Genomic DNA, 18,576 nt, shown 5'->3' with positions numbered 1-18,576 from the left:
TTCTTTCTCTCAGGACATCATGTAATAAGAAAAACATTACAAATAAAGGCTTTGTGGTTATCAACCGTCACTGCATCTACAGGTACCTCCACACCAAGCTTTGCTGGTAATGGTTTTCTCCCTAGTGGGAAAGTAAGCATATAAAAGGCTTTACTAGGGTTAACCTTCAGTATTGTGTGTGTTCTTGTGTGTGTGTACGTGTGTGTGTCTGTAGGTGTTTTAATCTTTGTGTGTGTCCATGTGGATGAAATCTTTTAATGCAACTATTTATCAGAGGAAAAGCCTGGGGGCAAAAATCTCTTTCTGTCTCCCAAACACACACACACACACACAAAAACACTTTGATGAAATGTTAGCTGCTATAGAGTTTTGTAGTTTGTGTGTGTGTGTCTGGGTTGTGAGTCTTTATCAGTAGTGACTGGATATTGTGTATGTTCAGGGGAAGTAAGCTGTGTTAGACTGCAGCTGCGAGTCTTCTTTTTATTACTCAGCTGGAGCACTAGTCCCAAGTCGTGTGTGTGTGTGTGTGTGTGTGTGTGTGTGTGTGTGTGTGTCCGCGCCTACCTGTGGCAGCTGTCATGAGCATGCTGTCTAATCATCTAATGTGTCACTCTTCACAGTGGGACATGTTCCATACTCTGGTTGCTGTCACTCTACCAGGGAGCCATCACACCTTTCTGTTACTTAGTCAATCAGTATTTTAATTGCACCGCAGTGAAGGATATGCATGCATTTGTCAGGGACACTTTTTTTATATAGAGGCCTTCACATGTGTACTTATAATACGTACAGTATATTAGATTGATATGAAGTGGCACTTTAACCCATCTTTACCTTTTCACGCCAATGACAAATGCATAAAAAAAACAGGACTGGCAGCTAACTCGTTCATATGAACGTTTAATTCATAAAGATGGCCAAAATTACTAAAAGGTGTATTGGTACGACCATGCACGTGTTTTTCTAATGCCCTTGACAGTCAACAGTAAGTACTTAAGTTCTGGCTTTAACTGCAGTAACTGAGTGGCTTTTTTCTTATTTTCTGTCCTCTTGAATCATTTTCACACAGAGGGAACGAGGTGATTGGCGGGTTTCTGTCTCCCAGAGTCAGAGAAGCATTTTTCAAATGACAAATAAACTGCTTGTAGACCAACTTGTGAAGGCATCATTCCACAGTGTTTCAAAGGGGTGCTTCAAAAAGCATCTTCCACACTCTGCTACTGTGTGCACAGGTTTATATCATCGGGTGCGTTTACTTTGATCATCATATCTGTTTCAGGTGTTGAGCCACAAAATCTCCCCATTGATGTGGTGCTTCTTCAAATTTCCTTCCCAACAATTGACAATATTTTTTGTCGACTGGATAGCGTCTCTGTTGCTGGGACACTATGTATTATAGCTTGGTTATATTGATAAAATCATTTTCAGATCATTATACACTTATCCTACTACATGGATACATCTGTTTCCCCAGCCTCTGGAACTGAATATAAAGCAGTGCTAGTGAAACATTGACTGCTCCGGCTATCAGGAATTGACATCGCTGTCCAGCAGGAGACGGTGCTCAAAGAGTTAAGACAGAGAGGCCAGTTTGAACAGCAGCATCAAATCTTTTGACATAAACCCAAATGATTTTGATTAAGTGGACCTCCATTGGTAAATGACTTGATAATGACAGTGACTGGATTGCTATTGGGGCTAGCACTGTGACTGGAGCAGTGGCGAGGTTGGCAGTGTGTGACGAAAGAGGCCGTGCTCTCTGACAGACCTTTCTCTAGCGCTGTCTGAAATATATGGCTCCAGGTGATGCACAGTGCTAATTAAAATTGATTACATTGCCCTGCTGGATTTGTGCCCTTCAGTAATAGCTCAACCCCCCCCCCCACACACACACAGTTTTTTTGTGTATTCCAACCCGTTCTCGCTCCAAACTCGTCAGATACGGCAGCTTAGTCAGTGGCCCTCAGCGTTTGATACAAGGCACCCTTAAGCGTCTGTATGAGACTGAAAGGGCTTCCGACTGCTCTACCATGGCACAGTGAGATGATGGGAGGAGGCAGGATGTCAGTGTGGAGCAAACAAACGCAGGACTTTCACCTTGGAGACCGCTGTTCGTGTCCCGTGTGACACTAAAAATCCACATTGACTTATTTTAACTGTCATGTACGTAAGTTAACAAACGTTCTTATGTGAATCCAAACCATAATCTTTTCCTAAACCTAACCATTGAAAAATGACACCAAAGGGGTACCCAGAGCGTTAAAACGTGACACCAAGGGGGCTCGGAACAACTGGCCGCACGTAACAAGTTGGGAGTGAGACTTGGGAGTGAGGTCTTTTACTCCTTTTTCAATTTGTACTTTACTCCTACCTTTGTGACAGTTAGCATTGCTAATGCAAGCAAGAATATTGTCATTTATTAGTGTTACACAGCGTCTATGTATGCACAATCACTGACAGACGGGCACAAGAATTCCACTGCATGACCTTATTAAAAGAAGCCATCATCGTCGGAGGAAAAAGCTAAGTACTTGTGGAGAAAATGACACCACTGCTAATGAGGACATTGCAATGACTTTCTCAATGAGAATTGGAAACCAAGACGGAGAAGAGACGACGTGAAATGAGAAAAGAACCGGGGGAGAACTGGTAGGAATGATTTGGTCACATGGTGAGAAGGGCGGCAGAGCCACAGACATTAGTCCTGTGAAACCCCGGCAATGAAAAACGCACAGATGTCTATACATCAGCTCCTTGTTCTCCTTGACCACCTGTATCTCTGAGCCATTCTGTCAACGTCTCAACCAATAGATTGATGTGAGAAACATTTTCCCCTGCGAGCCTTTCCCTCTGTCTTTTTTCATAGCTTTATTTTTCACTTTCTCAGCCTGTCTTCCTCTAGTAGTTCAGTTCACATCCTCATCGCTCTGCAAGATCCACAGGTATATGCTCAGGTTTTGATTTGTGTTTGTGTGTATGTATGCGGGCAGCTGATAGTGTGTGTGTGTGTGTGTGCGTGCGTGCGTGCGTGCCTGTTTGTTTTGTGTATGCGCGTGCTATGTGCCTACCTGTGTGTTTCTCTACCCGACCAGGCTTGGGATTAAATGTCAGTTGCGTAGATTGACGTTCTCTCTGATAGAACGCCACAGCAGGAGTGAATCCATTGCAGCTTACAGATGGGAATAGAGAGACACACTCCAAAGTCGACGCCGCACACACACCGACTCAAATGCAGCAATTCTTTAGACGTCGAGTTCCTTCAGAATTTTCCTCCCAAGCAAAGTGGTGTGTTGACTGTCCATATTCAACACAATATGAGCTTCCGTGAGAGAGAATCAGCAGAAAAGGGCAGGAGGTTAAATTCTTCCTTTTTCAGCACACACAGGGGTCACACACGGGTAATGTGCTGTGAGGAGCTGGCTGAGTGCCATGCGGAAAGGGCACACGTCTGTTTCAGCAAAGTGGAAGAGCCAGGGTGGGCTTGCGTGTGCGAGTGCCTGTTTGGGCGTTTCCGAGTATGTGAACATACTATATGACTGTGTAAGTGTATGTTGCATATACAGTACATGTGAAAAAGAGTGTGTAAGTGTATGAAGAGCAAGGGATTCATGGCGGAGGACAGGGAATGATGTACCTCTGCTGCAGTTCTGGCATTCATCCACTTTTTTGAGAACATCTTTATCAGACTCTCCACTGGGGGTGACCTCTCTACTGTGTGTGTGTGTGTGTGTGTGTGTGTGTGTGTGTGTGTGTGTGTGTGAGCTTTTGCGTATGACTTACCTACTGTGTATGCATTCATGTTGGGTCTTACGTTATGTGTAGCTGGATGACAGTGCTGAAACTGAAAATTAGTTGTTTGTAACATAAACAAATAATTTGGGATTTTGTCTTCTGTCTGAACACAGTATTTTGGGTTTAGGAGATTGTGATGATCTTTGATAAACAAATACTCAACATGTTAAGCAAGATCATTTATCAACACTATATGTAACAACCCCGGTTAAACATTTGAATATATTATTCTCTTCCATGCTTCCCGCTGGAACGGCTGTAAGAGGTTAGTACCTCATCGCTATTTCCATCACTACTGCAGCAGGCTCTCTTTATGCTGTAGCAGTATGGGTGAATGACACAACAAGAGCCTGGAGAACTATTATATAGCCTCTCCTGACTCCGTTTTTTCATAAATTATGGTTTAAGATCCAGACTGCATCCTCCTTGTGGGTTTTTATGGTAGCAGACAACAAGTGTTTTCAGTACACCCACAAGAGTCCTACAGTAATACTAGATTTCTCATTTCTGGAGTGAAAAAGACCTGCATGCTACATTTACAGGCGTTAAGTCAGAATTAGTCATGCTGGAAAATGTAATTCATTTTACAAAGTCCCATATTGTCCGGACTCTCAAGTTTATACACGAGCCTATCTGGCCTCTACAAATCCCCAAAAAGTGAAGAGGTTCTTAGCGAGCAGCAGCAGAGGAGCTGTCCTCGGTGCTGAACTCGCAGGAGATTTGAGAGCTGGAATTTCCTGTCTCTGCTTAAGTTTTCTGCTGCAACACTGGGTAATAAATGTGCTGTTTGGGACGTATGATTGTATCTAAGACATTGTGAAAAGTCAGTCCTGCTTTTATGTCGATAAGACAGTGTGTGGAAGAACGCAGGAGATGAAAATGTGTTGTTTCACACTGTTATTTTGTAGCTTTGCAGTGTAATTTCTTTCTCACTCATACACTCGTTTTCTCACAGTCTGGGCATTCATTTCTTTCTTTCAGCATGAATTTTTGCCAGATCCAAATATTTGAAAAACAATCAATCATGATTCAACGTGATTTCTACGTTTGATGATTGCCTTATGCACTAACACTTGGGAAATGTCTATCAAACCCACAGACCGCATTAAATAAATATTTGGGGCACGTTTGGTCTTCTTGCCTATGAATACTTTAAGGCAGAGCTACAGAACCAAGCTGTTGTGTCTGTGAGGAATGAAGCAATAGTTGATCTGATGCTTGCTGTGGATATGTGGAAATCGGATTGATTTGCCTGAGTCTACAGGACAACCCTGAAAGTAGCAGCATTGCATTGTTGTGCTGCTGTCAGACCAAAACCTCATACCTCCAGTGTTGATGTTTTATTGTTTCTGACTGGAATTGAATTGTGCTTTTCTGAGCAATGTTGTTTTTTTATGAGGGCCCGCAGGGACCCATTACAAAACCGTTATGTAGTTTCAAAATGCCCAGGCATCAGTTGGAATATCTGACTAGATGACTCAGTTCCTCACAAAAAAACATACATTTCAGCAGTACAACTCTTGAAGGTGACAGCAACAGTAGGTGTGAGTACTAAGTGTGTGTGTGTGTGTGTGTGTGTGTGTGTGTGTGTGTGTGACAGATGGTGGAGAGCAGAGATGGCAAATGCTCAGAACTGTCTTCACTTCCAGCTCGTCTCTCTCCATGCACGGGAATGTAAGCTCACATTGAGCACACTGAGAAAGGCCTCCAGCAACATCTTTCCTGCTGGTCTGCACTCTTTAACACAGTGCTACACACACACACACACACACACACACACACACACACACACACACACACACACCACACACACACACACACCACACACACACACACACTTCTCACTAAAGACAATCTGCCAGATGTGTACCAATAGTTGCATACTGTTGTCCATTTGACTTTTCTTCTTGTTTGTGCTTGTATATGTATGCAAATGTGTGTGTTTGTGTGCATGTGTTTCTCTGCGTAAGAGACACACTCATTACATGTACATTCTGAAGCGCACTAATTAACAGCCTCATTAAGACTCAAGCAGCTCTCCTGCTGAGGCTGAGGAACACACACACACACACGAACACACAAGGATCTACACATGTTGGCGTACATACACACTCATCAACATATGCACAAGGACACATATCTGAATGCACAAACACTAGAAAAACAATAACATGCATGCACGCGCTGTACATGCAGAGGCACAGTTACACATAATGATGCACACAGGCTAATATAAACAAACAACCACCCTAATACACACACATCTTTTTTTGATCAAGACGCCATCCTTCATTATGGGAAAGCTGCTGTTTTGCCTGAGCATTAATAAAGGTTATGCTTCATGTATGACGAGTTATCGTTAAACCGTAATGCTGCAATGGGAGTCAGCTGTGACTGCTGTCAGCTGGACTCGCACGTGTTACAGTGTGTCTGATTTCCCATGTAAACTTGACGTGGGAACTACAGCAGCCTCAGCCCCCCGCCCCAAACGCCCCCACCACCCCCTCATCTCCCACGACCCCTTTTTCACCATTCCCTGATTCCGTCATTGGCTATACTTCAGTTACATGCATATGCAAATGTGCTAAATTACAAATTATAGCTTAGTGCAGTAACAGCACTGCAATTAGGAAATGTGATCATGCAGGGGAGACACTAAGGTCGAAACAACATTTTGCAACTGTAAATTAAAGCACTAGCTTGGCCGGAATCTCCTTAAAAGCGGTTATTCCATGACTTAGCTCACTAGATTATAATGTTGGCTTTATTGGTAATGAACATATTCACTAAAGTTATTATTCCTTGTGGTCACATCATGTCAACCATTACATCGACAACATTTCTGTTTTTCCACGAGGGTTTTGTTTACAGTTGTTTTGTGTGACAGCACTGCATTATGTATGCTTCCACGACTGTTCCTGTGTGGATGTGTTTGCAATGCTAATGTGATTTTGAGTGACATGTCCTGGTAAAAAGGTGTGAATGCATAAACACTGAAGGACATGTTTGCTTTATATGCCTCCCATTATGTCTAAATGTATATCTCTCCTTTCTCTATCTGTTCAAATGATAGTGGGTATAACAGAATAATGCATTTTAAATGCCTTACAGAGAGGCAAGACAATGGCTTCTTATTCTCTCTATGCCTGTGGCTATGCACCAAGGGCCATTTAAATGCACACAGTACAAAACAACATACAGTAACAAACACACACAAACAGTGTAAAGGCCATTTGCTGCATTCTGTCTTCATGACGCCGCTTTCATGTCGCGTGTGTGTGTGTGTGTGTGTGTGTGTGTGCACCACTAACTCTGCACACTGTATTTACCACCACCTTGATTTGCTCTATTGTTTGTGTCTTAAAAACACTTGGCATTTGCAATCACTCTCCGCTACTTTGGCTAATCACTGCATTTCATTGAGTAGGTGGAGCAGTGAAAAGGCGTATTGCAGGAAGCGTATTATAAAATGTAGGATGTAAAGTCAATCATCCAAGTTACTCAGTTTAGATGTTAGAGTTTAACTATTGGTTATTATTGCTGCATGAAGCCATGTGCTGAAGATGGAGGTTTAGAGCAGGTGCCGGCTGGCCCTAAGCAAACCCACATTTATAGAAGCCAGGAGCTGAAATGTTAGGTGGGATCAATGCTGTCGGTCTTATTTAGATTCCAATTACAGCCATTTCTGATCAATTGGCTCCTCTCCACACTGAATATCTAGGGCTCTGCCTTTGATCAATGGCCACACACACAGATGAGGTACACACTCAGAAACACAAGCGTGAACACACTTTCAGTCTTCCTATTTTATTTTTTTTTGCTTTCACGTGTACACACACACACACCACAAGCACGAATGCAAAACCGTCCTAATGTGTTTGATCAATGCCCACTCGGCCTGAGAGCAGGATCCGCATTATTTCATGCTCTGTAGTTTTAATTGATCGCAGGATAAAATGATTAGTGAAGGAATCTTTTGTGTTTTCCTTTTCCGTCACAGCGAGCCTCCTGGACTTCATTTGCACGGAGAAGCATTTGTTCTTGGATGTGTGTTTCTGTGATCTTGGTTTTGATCTTGAAACACGAACACTAACAGGTACATGTTCGAGGAGCTTGCAGATGCCAGTTGCATTGTATGTCATGCTTTGTGAGTCAGAAAATGATAGATTTATCTCCAACACAGGGTTTCAGTTGTATTCTCTGTGGTGCATTTCACTTGAATTATTTCACTTATTTTAATAAGAAAATGTTTGCATCTGATTCCATGTTCATGTAACATTTCACCCTACTAGTAGTGAGTTAAAGTGCAACATAGTGCTAGTGTAATGGTTAGCTCTAGTGTGGACCCCAGAAGCAGATTCAGAACAAAGACTCAATGTTAAAAGTTGAAAGTGGTTTATTAACTCTTGGTTGTAGTAAAGTGAATGGAAGGTGGTGAGGTGACAGCCCAGATGGAAGCGGAGGTTTACAGGTGGCGAGGGAGCGTGGCATGCAACTGCAGTGGATGAGTTTAGGCAGGTGCTGCAGATGAGAGAGACAAGGTTAGATTCAGCAGTATGGCAATTACCAAAACTAGGTTTCTCACCAGAGACTGAGACACTGAGAATGAAGGCCTGAGGAGTTTACCACATAGTGAGTGGAAATTGTTTGGCAACGAGTGACTGGAGAGCTGGGTTTCTTGTACTGCTGTTGATTGTGATAGAAGCCCGATAATGTCTGCAGCATCACTCCCCTGCAGACGAAGTCACACTAACACATCACACACTGGAGGAGTCACAGGGAAAGACTGACAGGCAAAAACAAACCGAAAACACAGGGAACCTAGAGGTCACAGACCGGGCTGTGACAGCTAGCTTCCCATGGACAGAAAAAAATGTGGAGGGGAACTTGTTACTGTCACTGTGCTGTTGAGATGCCTTTGAACGACTGGAGCAGTCGAGAGAGTGGCCAGCAGTATTCATCTTGGCAGACTGTGAGTAGCAAAAATGTGAAGCACTTTGAAGCAATCTGACAACTCTTTTTGGACTGTATCCATATGTTTGCATTTATGAAGAAGAAGAAATAGGGGAAGACATTTTTGGTAGTGGATAGTGATCATAGTTTAACAAGAGGAAAACCTGATTTGTTAAATGAGCAGTAGATGACCTCAAATGATTGCAGATGGCGCCACGCACAAGTACACAGATGCACTGACACATATTCACCCACACATTAGCCCAAACACCTCCCGTGCTCTCTTCCAGCATGCGTTTGTGTCAATATGTTTGCTTTGTTTGGATGCGTCAGTTCATTTTGTTGACTTATTTTCTGCATCAGAAACAATCGCTGCGGCAATTGGGAAGGGGATTAATTTTATGCAAATGAATGCAAATAACTGTGACACAGAACTCCATCCGCATCGGTTCTATGCAAATGATGTTTGCTATACAGGCGTATTGGAAGGGCCCGCGTTTCCCAGCCCCCTCACATCCCACCCACCCCTCTTCCCAATCTGTCCTCCTCTCCCCTGCAAGCATTGCCCTATGCTTCTCTTTTGATCATTTCCCCTTTTGGCCCCCTCCCCTCTCCTCCCTTCTCTCAGTTGGCCATCCACTCTGCCTGGTCCGCTCTCCTGAGTCTCACCCAATAAACTCCCCCGTCCTCTCTCTCTCTCACTCCCCTCTTCTCTTCTGTAATCCTCCTCTTCATTCCTCCCCCTCTCATCCTTCTGTGTGCTGCATGGCTGTTAGTGGTGTGAGGAGACACTAATGGGGCTTGGGGAAAACATTGTCATAGTGCCTGGAAAGCGCAGCGCCGCGAGCCAAGCAGGCGGCAGCTAGGAAGGCCTGACATTAGACTTGCTAATGGAAGGTTAACAGAACACCAAAAAAGATGGGTTGGAGAGGGAAGACACAAGGACTAGAGGAGATAAAGTGGACAACGGGACACCAGCGGCAGAGAGACTAGGGGATAGACAGAGAAGACAGTGAAAAAAGAGGGAACGAGACAAAAGCATTTCCATTTCTGCTGGCCAGTCCTGCCAGCACTTGGGGGGGGGGAAGGAGGAAGAGAGAAGAGTGGGGGATTGGGGGGAGAGGAATAGAGCGTCTCTGTCTTCCCTCCATGCTCCAATCCTCTTTTCTGGTTTCCCGTTTCATGAGGAGATTGTGGTATCACGCGTGACGCTTCCCTTTTAAAAGCAAGCGAAAGTGTCTGTGTGTTTGAATGTGAGGGAATTTTATAACCCCCCCATCCACCCACCCCAGATTCCCCAGACAAAACCCCGTGACATACACCACTTCCATCACAGCAGGAGAGAAATTCTTATAAAACTTGCCCATCCATGGCTCATTTGTAATAGCGCCAAAAAACGTACCAATGCTCAAAAGTAATGGCCTTCCAGACTTAAACCTTTTTAAAAGAGTTTGTCCCACTGTGACTGAAGTGCCAAAGCAGCACTGTGGTGATTCTGTGGTGACTGTACGTTGGTCACAGGACAAGGGCTGGGGGGGGGGGGGGGACTATTTCCACACAGCTTGTCTGGAGCAGCCAGCCACAGTCTCACGCCTAAATGGTATTTGTGAGTAATATGCTTTTCTCTGCTTCAAGTGCAAGCAACGCAATACAGCTAAGTAATATCTCTCTGCAGAGCAATACTGGCTGTCAGGATTATATGGATGAGTTGATGTGTGTGTGTGTGTGTGTGTGTGTGTGTGTGTGTGTGTGTGTGCGTATGTGTGTGCGTTTGCGTTTGTGCTTGTCAGATCCATTTAGATTGCAGGTATAGCAGTTAGAATGAACTGTTAAGAGAAAGAGGGAGAGAGTCTTGCGTTAGCCATGCATCATTAGCATTTGTGACCAGTTGTATGGTTGACTGTGTCTCCGCCATTAGGACGGAAATGTGCACTGAGAGAGGGAGAAAGTAAAAGGCAGAATAACCAACTACAATGAATGCACAGAAAATTTGTCTGAGGCATTTCTGCAGAAATGTTATTAACTTCCATATGAAAAGTAATCAGTTGTTTACATCCTGGGTCTTTATTTTTGCAGTTTTGTCCATTTAATCCATTGTCATCCAAGTTATTGCTGAGATCTGGGATCACTGCAACATCGTTGTCAGTAGTCAGACCAAGCTTGATAGAGCCTATACTTTAACCAGATTATCAAAACCACCCTAATTGGAGGTACAACCTTGAAATATTGATAATAGTCACTTATTGCGATGGAAAACTGCGCTCCTACATGGAGTTTGGCATGTCAAAGTTAAGCCAGGAAGTCAACTTAAAACAACTCAATATTTTAGTTTGCTTTTGTTTTTTCCTTCGAAATAACTTGGCTGAGCTGGGAGTTTGTGGACAAACTGTCCATCTAAAGTAACTGCTTGTGTTTCTTGCTGTGTCACGCCTTTTTAGGGACGTCGCTGTGTTCCCATATCTCATCACTCAATTTGGTGAGTTTGCTGTCATCAACAGGAATGATGACCAAAACCCCAAAAATTATACCAGAATAATCCTTTACTCACTCTGAAAAACAATGGTAGTGCAAAGGGACACACGCACACACACACACACACACACACACACACACACACACTCAGGGCACCAGACAATGCAGATTCATGTGGCAATACAATGACATGGCAGTTGGTGACAGCCATTGCTGTGACATCCAAACTCTGCAGGCCTGCGGCTCTGTTCTCTCTGCGTCTGTACTGTATGTACACACTCCAGTGTCTCCAGCAACTCTCATCTGTCATGGCTACAGATGGTTGCTGTGCCATGGCGAGACGCTGCTCTTTGGTTATGACAGACATTTTGCTGTGTGTGTGTGTGTGTGTGTGTGTGTGTGTGTGTGTGTTTGTACATTGCTGTTTATGTGGCTGACAAACTAGCTAAACGACTGAACTAATATGTCTGCAGCTAACTGCCCAAATGCATATGCAATTACTGAAGACACAGACACACACACACACAGACACACACACACACACACAGTTGTGACATATAAGCACATGATATATCATCATATATCATATCCATATCAGCTGTTTAGCTGTGCTGTATTCCCATGAGGCCAAATGTGTTTTCTCACTCTCGATACTACCCAGCAAAGTTGTGGATCTGCTGTTACCTCCGCCTGCTTTGTAATTTGCACTCTGACTTCATGCTGTAGCAGAGAGGGTAACGAAGTGAGCAGAGATGGATGGAGGGATAGAGAGCGAGAGATGGGGACGTATGGAGGGATAGAGGGAGAATGAGGGAGAAAGAATGATGGTGGAGCGAGACGGTATGGGGAGTTTGATTCCTCTAGTTGTCAGAGGCGCTGCATTATTGATGTGCTGAGGATCCCACATTGTCGCTGAGACTCTCAGTCCGTCACGTCACGTCCTGTGTGTGTGTGTGTGTGTGTGTGTGTGTGCGTGTGCGTGTGCGTGTGCCTGTGCGTGCGTGCGCAGTACTAGTTTGTTGTGGCAAAAGTCCCGTAGGAGTGCTACCTGTCAACACCTCCATATCACAGGGAGCTCAGTCAGTGACAATCGTGTCTCTGTTGCGCTGACCACATGGGAAGGGCCCTCTCACACACACTTCCCTACCGATTTGTGGGAGGAGGTGATTGTGTGTGTGATGGGTTTTGTGTTGTACTGAGGGTTCTCCTGGGTCTAAGTTTCCACTTATCGCACGACTGTGATTTGGCTTTGTCAGTCTGCATTACGAAGTTAGAAGTAAGCCGAAGTAGCTCACCGTGTGCGTGTTTTGGGATGATGAGTCTCTGACATTGAGGGATGGCCCTTCTGCTCTGAGCTTTGTCTCATGAATTCTTTAGTCTCCTCAGCAGACCTCACCATTGGATACAAACACAGCAGTACATGATCAATACACTCATGTCACACTGTACATCCACTAGAGCATTAACAGGTCTGCAGATAAGTCTGTTCACTATTTTTTCAAGTAAGTGGTTAATTGTTTAGTCTATAAAATGTCTAGAGTTTAAAGAGAAAATGCCGGCAGCTCAAGGTAAAATCTTCCAATATATTTGAAGATGAACATGAAACTCAGAAAGCTAACAAATCCTCACATTTGAGAAGAATAAACCGGCATTTTTGCTTGATAAATGTCAAGAGTTTAAGGGTAATTAAATTTGTAACAAATTGTCTTTTGATTGACTAATCAATTTTTTTTTCGGACAGCACATTTTCTAATCTCACATTGTCTTATCCAATGAAAGTACCATGCTGCAGTGTTCATTTATTTATACATATATATATATACTGTGTATAATATAGAACACCAACAGTTTTTACAACAGCACAATGTCCTTCATAGATCTATCCTCTTAATTTTGCTCTCAAAAGGCACCAAATTTCTTCCAGAGGAGCGTTCCCCTGGACCCCCCAACAGGGTCCGAGGTTCACCCACCATAGTCTCACAAAATCCTGTGGGAAACCCTACTTAAATTGTGTATATAGTTAATCCTTTTCTAGACTTATTTATTAAACACCAACCATTGTCAACTGGCTTTAAAGGCTCTAGACCACCCACACGTTATCGTAGGCCTACTTTTTTTGCAACTTCATTTCATACAATATATGTAGTAGGGGGTCCCTGCTCCATCTCTCTTTCAGTTGAGAGTCCTTGGCTTAAAAAAATGTTGAAGACCCCTGCTCTATGAAATACTTCAATGAAGATACATAATTAAAAAAACTAAATATAAAAGTACCTTCGTAGAAACCTTTTTACAATTAGGTTTTTTTTTGTACTCCTATATTGTCTATAAGTTTAACGTTTCATTATGGGCCCATCAGTGCAGTGTTTTAATTTATCAGGTAGAGCTGATGGCTTGTGTCCAATCCACTATAGATTGAAGTTTTTCACTTTCTCTATAGTGCAAATGCACATTAAACACAGAGATGTACTGTTGGTAAGATCCCCATGCTTACATTAGCAATTTCAATTAAATGGCAGTGCTCCTGGTATGTTACAGCAAGTGGAGTAATAAATGTATTTGACTCAAATCATATTTCATCAGTGCTTCTTGGGCTTTTATTGCCGTGACCTTAACGTGTGTGTATGTGCAGTCGCTGCTTCTGGCTCTGGGCGAGCACCACCATCAAGATGACACACACCCTCACCCTTCAACTTGCAAAACTCCCACTCGTATTTTGCTTTTTATCACAAGCCATGAACTGAACTCTGGATTCCATTTTACAGTGACTATAATGTTAGAACTTATAACTTTTTATGACAATTTGTCCATTGGAAAAGGACTTCACTTCAAGAATTATCTTCTGTGAAAAGCAATTATCTGAGAAAACATAATAGAAACCAAATGACAGACAGATAAAAAAGAGGAATAAAATAGAGAGAAAGGAATAGATAGATGGAGAGGTAGAGAGCTTATTGTGCTGGCCATCTTCCCAGCACGGAGGGATCGATCAGTAGAACGAGAGAGACTCACTATTTCCTCTGTCGGTAGAATGAGCCCGGCTAATAATGGAAAGCAGTCATCATTTCCCCTTGCTCTCGCCCTGTCCCTCTTTCTTTGCCATCATTCCATTTTTCTAGAAAAAAACAATCATAGCCTCGTCGGAGGGCCGCCTCACACTCCCACCATGATCTGACATTTGAAAAACAAACCCGTTTCGTCGGAGAAGTGGGCGTCAAATGGCAGTGAGCCTTTCTGAAACACTGACTCCCGCCATCCGGGGGGGAGCTAACGCATGCACACACACATAAGTGGTATACAGCATGATGCTGTCAAAATCCCTCAGTGTATCCCAGCTCTACATCAGAAACAATAGAGGAATCAAGAAGGCCGGGAACTCAATGGTCCAATCACGGCAGCTGCATCCTCACCGCCGCTACCTGCTACTCATAACGAGCTAAGCGACCTTTTCCACTGCATTCATTTCTGCCACTCAAACCCTGTCCGTCACTCAGCTCCAAAACACAATTACTGCCATTCAGGAAGCTGAGAGGCCAAATTTTGCTCCTTGTCATTTACGCAAGTAGTTTACTTTAGCGTCTATGTGCACATGTGGGTATGTATGTGCCTTTCCTCCCAGTGGTGGTGTTACAAAATAAGTAAAAATAAACGTAAGCATGTGTTTCTTTTCTTTTTTTATAACTGAATCTTTTTTCCCCCTCCGTCTTTCCCGATATGTAGAATTCCAATGGTTCTGCCTAGGGCTGGGCGATATGGAGAAAATCAGATATTGCGATATTCTTGTCGTAATACCTCGATGTCGATATTGTGGAGATATTATAGGGTTGATACATGGTGCTAATAATGTAGATATAATAACTAAGTGGGTAAAGTTAAAAATAATAGAACAGCTAGAACAGTCTGGTAACCCAGAAAATGACATCACTTTACTGCAATGCAGCCTTTAAAACCAGGAAAAGACACCACTTAAGCTATTTATGATATTACAATCTCCAAAATCTGAGACAATATCTAGTCTGATATCAATATAATATCAATATATGGCCCAGCCTTACTTCTGCCTAAAATGTTAACATTTGGATCTGAATCCATCAACAATACTAAATACTCATGTACATTATCAGCTGAAAAAAGTGGTTTGGTGGTTGATTGACTTTTAAAGGGAACCACAGATAAAAGATGTCTTATTCCTAAGCCTGTAGCTCGGATCATTGCACCTCTTCCCACTGATTGTAATGTTTTAGGGCTGTAATAGTTTGTATTTGTTTCAAATTATTGCAGTATGGGGGTTACGGTCTGGCGCATGCAGAACACATGGTATGTAGATTGATTACATAACGTGGAACTAAAGTCTACCAGTGCGAGTTCCATGGGGAAACTTTTAGCCGCAGCGTTACACAGTTTGGGCGGTTGCTCAGTCTGTAGGGAGATGGTTTGGGAACTGGGAACTTTGAGTCGCTGGTTCAACTCCCCGTTCGGACCATATTACGGAGTGTGGACTGGTAGTTGGAGAGATGCCAGTTCACCTCCTGGGCACTGCTCTTGGGCCCTCTTGAACCCCCTTCTCAGTGCATGTGTGTGTATTTCAGGCCTGTTTGTGTAGTAACAGAGTGTAAATTGTAACTTCCCCATTGGGGCTCAGTAAAGAGTATTAATTAAATTAGCAACGGGCACACATGGACATCCTTCCTTCAAAAAAAGTGCCCCTATTTCTGGATGCATGTTTTTTTTGTCTTCCCTGTCAAACAAATGTCTCGATTGATAATAAAATCTCCTACCCCAGAACATTTTTCTTGGCTTGTGTGGAGGTGAGTGGTGATGAACAAAAGACTAAGCAGCCAGTGCCTCGAGTTTACAGCTAACTAGCCAAAATAGTTAACTTCTGTCTTTCTAACATGAGCTGCTAGCTTGCAGGCTAAATATCAAAATAAAATCAGTTAAGGTAGTCAGAGGTGTGTTAATATATCTCACATTTGATTTAATTTTTAAATATATAAGGATTTATTAACTATTGGGCTTTTTTCCCAAAATTGAGCCCCTGCCGCTCAAAATGTCTGTCCACCCCCCTAGTAACAGGTGCGTAGCTTAGCAACACAAGGTGATTGAGATGTGTATAAGACAAGGATGGTGTGTCAGTGTTGCCACACCGTTGTAGGGTAAGTGAGTGGAAACACACATTCAAAAGGCATCTAAAGCTTTTTAAACCTATGTTGTGTTGTTGGATCACACTCTTGTTGTGACACTCGGCAAAGCTCGCAGTGAAAGTTACTGTGGGTTCCTCATGAAATCCAAACTGGGGGGAGAAACTCTGAATGAAGGAGCGCCATGTCGCGGGACAGTCCTCGACCTCAGATCAAACACCACAGCGTGTGGGTGCATGTGCGTGGCTTTGTGTTTGTGCACGTGTGTGCGTCCTGCTGATGCCAGAGAGAGCAAGCTGTCATTCAGACGAGAGGATCACAACAGGGAAGTGGCATCAGTGTGTGACACATGTCAGCGACGGCTTAAAGGCAGCGACTGTGTGTCTGCTGTCTGAAATAGCGGAAGGCAGAGAGATGCAGGAGGGGAACTGGTAGATGTGCATACTATAGTCAGATAAATAGACACAGAAAGAGAATGGTCCTTTTAACTCACCCCATTTACCCTCCCTTCTTCCATTTAAAGCCTTCTGCTCCGTCTTCTCTTCAGATCTCTGCAGCTATGTCATCATGCCTCTTTTTATCTCATTATCTCGCCACTAAAAGACTAATTTGAATTACACCCTCTCTCCCTCTTATTTCTCCATCTTCTCTGGTCTCACCATCAAACCTTTTACTTTCCTCTTTCTTCTGCTGCTTCTCATTTCTCTTCCCGTTCACTTGTTACTACTTCTCTAGTATCTGTGTTCACAAGCACATTGCTATCTGGAGCACAGTGAGGGGGTCATTAAAATTCAACAACCTTGCAAAATAACTTAAAAGACCTCTTTTTAATGGAACACTAATGAGGAACACTTCCCGTCCGTCTTTGTTTTGTTCTCACTCGGGTTCCAAATGAACAAATGAGAAATGTGGTACATCTCAGTAGTATTGGATTTTGTATATTTAAAGGACCCAAATCATGCTTATTTTCCGGTTCATACTTGTTTTTTTTGGTGTCTACTATAAAATGTTTTAATGTTCAAAAAACACATATTTCACCCAGGTAAGACAGTATTTGTGGAAGCTTTGTCTAACCATTTAATGAAGTACTTTTTACCACGTAGACAACGGTAGGGTTGCACGATATTGAACAAATTTTATATTGCGATATCGATAATGAATAATGCGACGTTGATGATAATTTTGATATTTTTAAACATGTAAAATTACAAAAAGCATCAAAATAGATGGTCTAAATTAAACAAGTTTTCTTACAACACAAGGTTTATCTTAACTGGCAGTCATATTGGACTGGTCCAACACGAATAAATAAATAAGGACTATGTCTACAGAACAGGCCATGTTGAACTGGTGGAACAGTATAAAATAAATAAAGAGAACAGGACACAACTTTTCTTTCTCTTCTGATTAGTTCCGTTGTGATGTCTATCTATTTCTTTGCTTACACTGTCACTCTGTTGAAATTTGTGTAGTACACGTGGTACGCTCCATAGGGATTGTCACGTAGTGGACCCGTGTGCTGACGTGCACTCACATATACAAGTTGCACGGAAACTGGCCAATGAAACATGATCCTTATAGCGTTTCTAGCCGGCTCTAAATCAAACACAACTAACCCACACCGCCAACAGACGGGACGCAGCGCTCCACGAAGTAAACTAAATATTGCTTGCTTTTTGTGACACTTTTGATATATTGCAATGACGATATTATGTTGATATATATCTTTTACCCCCTGGAAAACGGTACCTTTAGCAAATGACTGCACATTTTTGTGACTTTGTGGTTATTTATTCTGCATATTTAAGTGTTGAGGATCAGGAAGGCTCTTACCAGTGCTACAACTTCACTACACACTCTTATCTATTAGGCAAATAACCTTTTTAATGCTCGGACTGACCTCGTAAATGCCTGATTAATGGTTCCAACTGCTCCTGCTTGTGTATTAATTAGAGTAGTGGAAGTAGAGTAAATGGACAAAGACAGTGCTTAAAGGTCCCCTGGCACGCGTATTTCATTACTTTGTGGTAATGTAACGTGGTGTAGAAAGCCTGCAGGAATCGCTCAATTTTTGCCAGTGCTCATTAATATTCAACGAGCTAAACTGCTAGATTCAGATTGGCTAACAGCTAGCCAATGAGAGCCAGGCTATCAGCATCCTTTACCCAGCGCAACAATGCAAGCTCATGAATACCAATGAGCTCAGGCAACATGACGTCAG

General features: G+C 42.9%; 1 protein-coding gene and 1 long non-coding RNA gene across 2 annotated transcripts in view; one reads left to right on the top strand and one right to left on the bottom strand.

The window, feature by feature from the left end:
- The window catches only part of dab1a (DAB adaptor protein 1a), a 206,856-nt gene that overhangs the window by 72,372 nt on the left and 115,908 nt on the right, over positions 1-18,576 (top strand). The gene's annotated exons all lie outside the window — the stretch shown is intronic.
- Positions 15,992-18,576, bottom strand: part of LOC116694941 (uncharacterized) — a 20,008-nt gene continuing 17,423 nt past the window's right edge. The window contains exon 3 of the long non-coding RNA XR_004333319.1: positions 15,992-16,076. This is a non-coding gene — a long non-coding RNA (uncharacterized LOC116694941). The remainder of the gene's footprint in view (positions 16,077-18,576) is intronic.

Source organism: Etheostoma spectabile, chromosome 9 (assembly GCF_008692095.1).
Source record: "Etheostoma spectabile isolate EspeVRDwgs_2016 chromosome 9, UIUC_Espe_1.0, whole genome shotgun sequence".
In the NCBI taxonomy this organism is placed as follows: domain Eukaryota; kingdom Metazoa; phylum Chordata; class Actinopteri; order Perciformes; family Percidae; genus Etheostoma; species Etheostoma spectabile.
The sequence above is the reverse complement of the archived record's forward strand: the minus strand, read 5'-3'. Positions and strand labels throughout refer to the sequence as shown.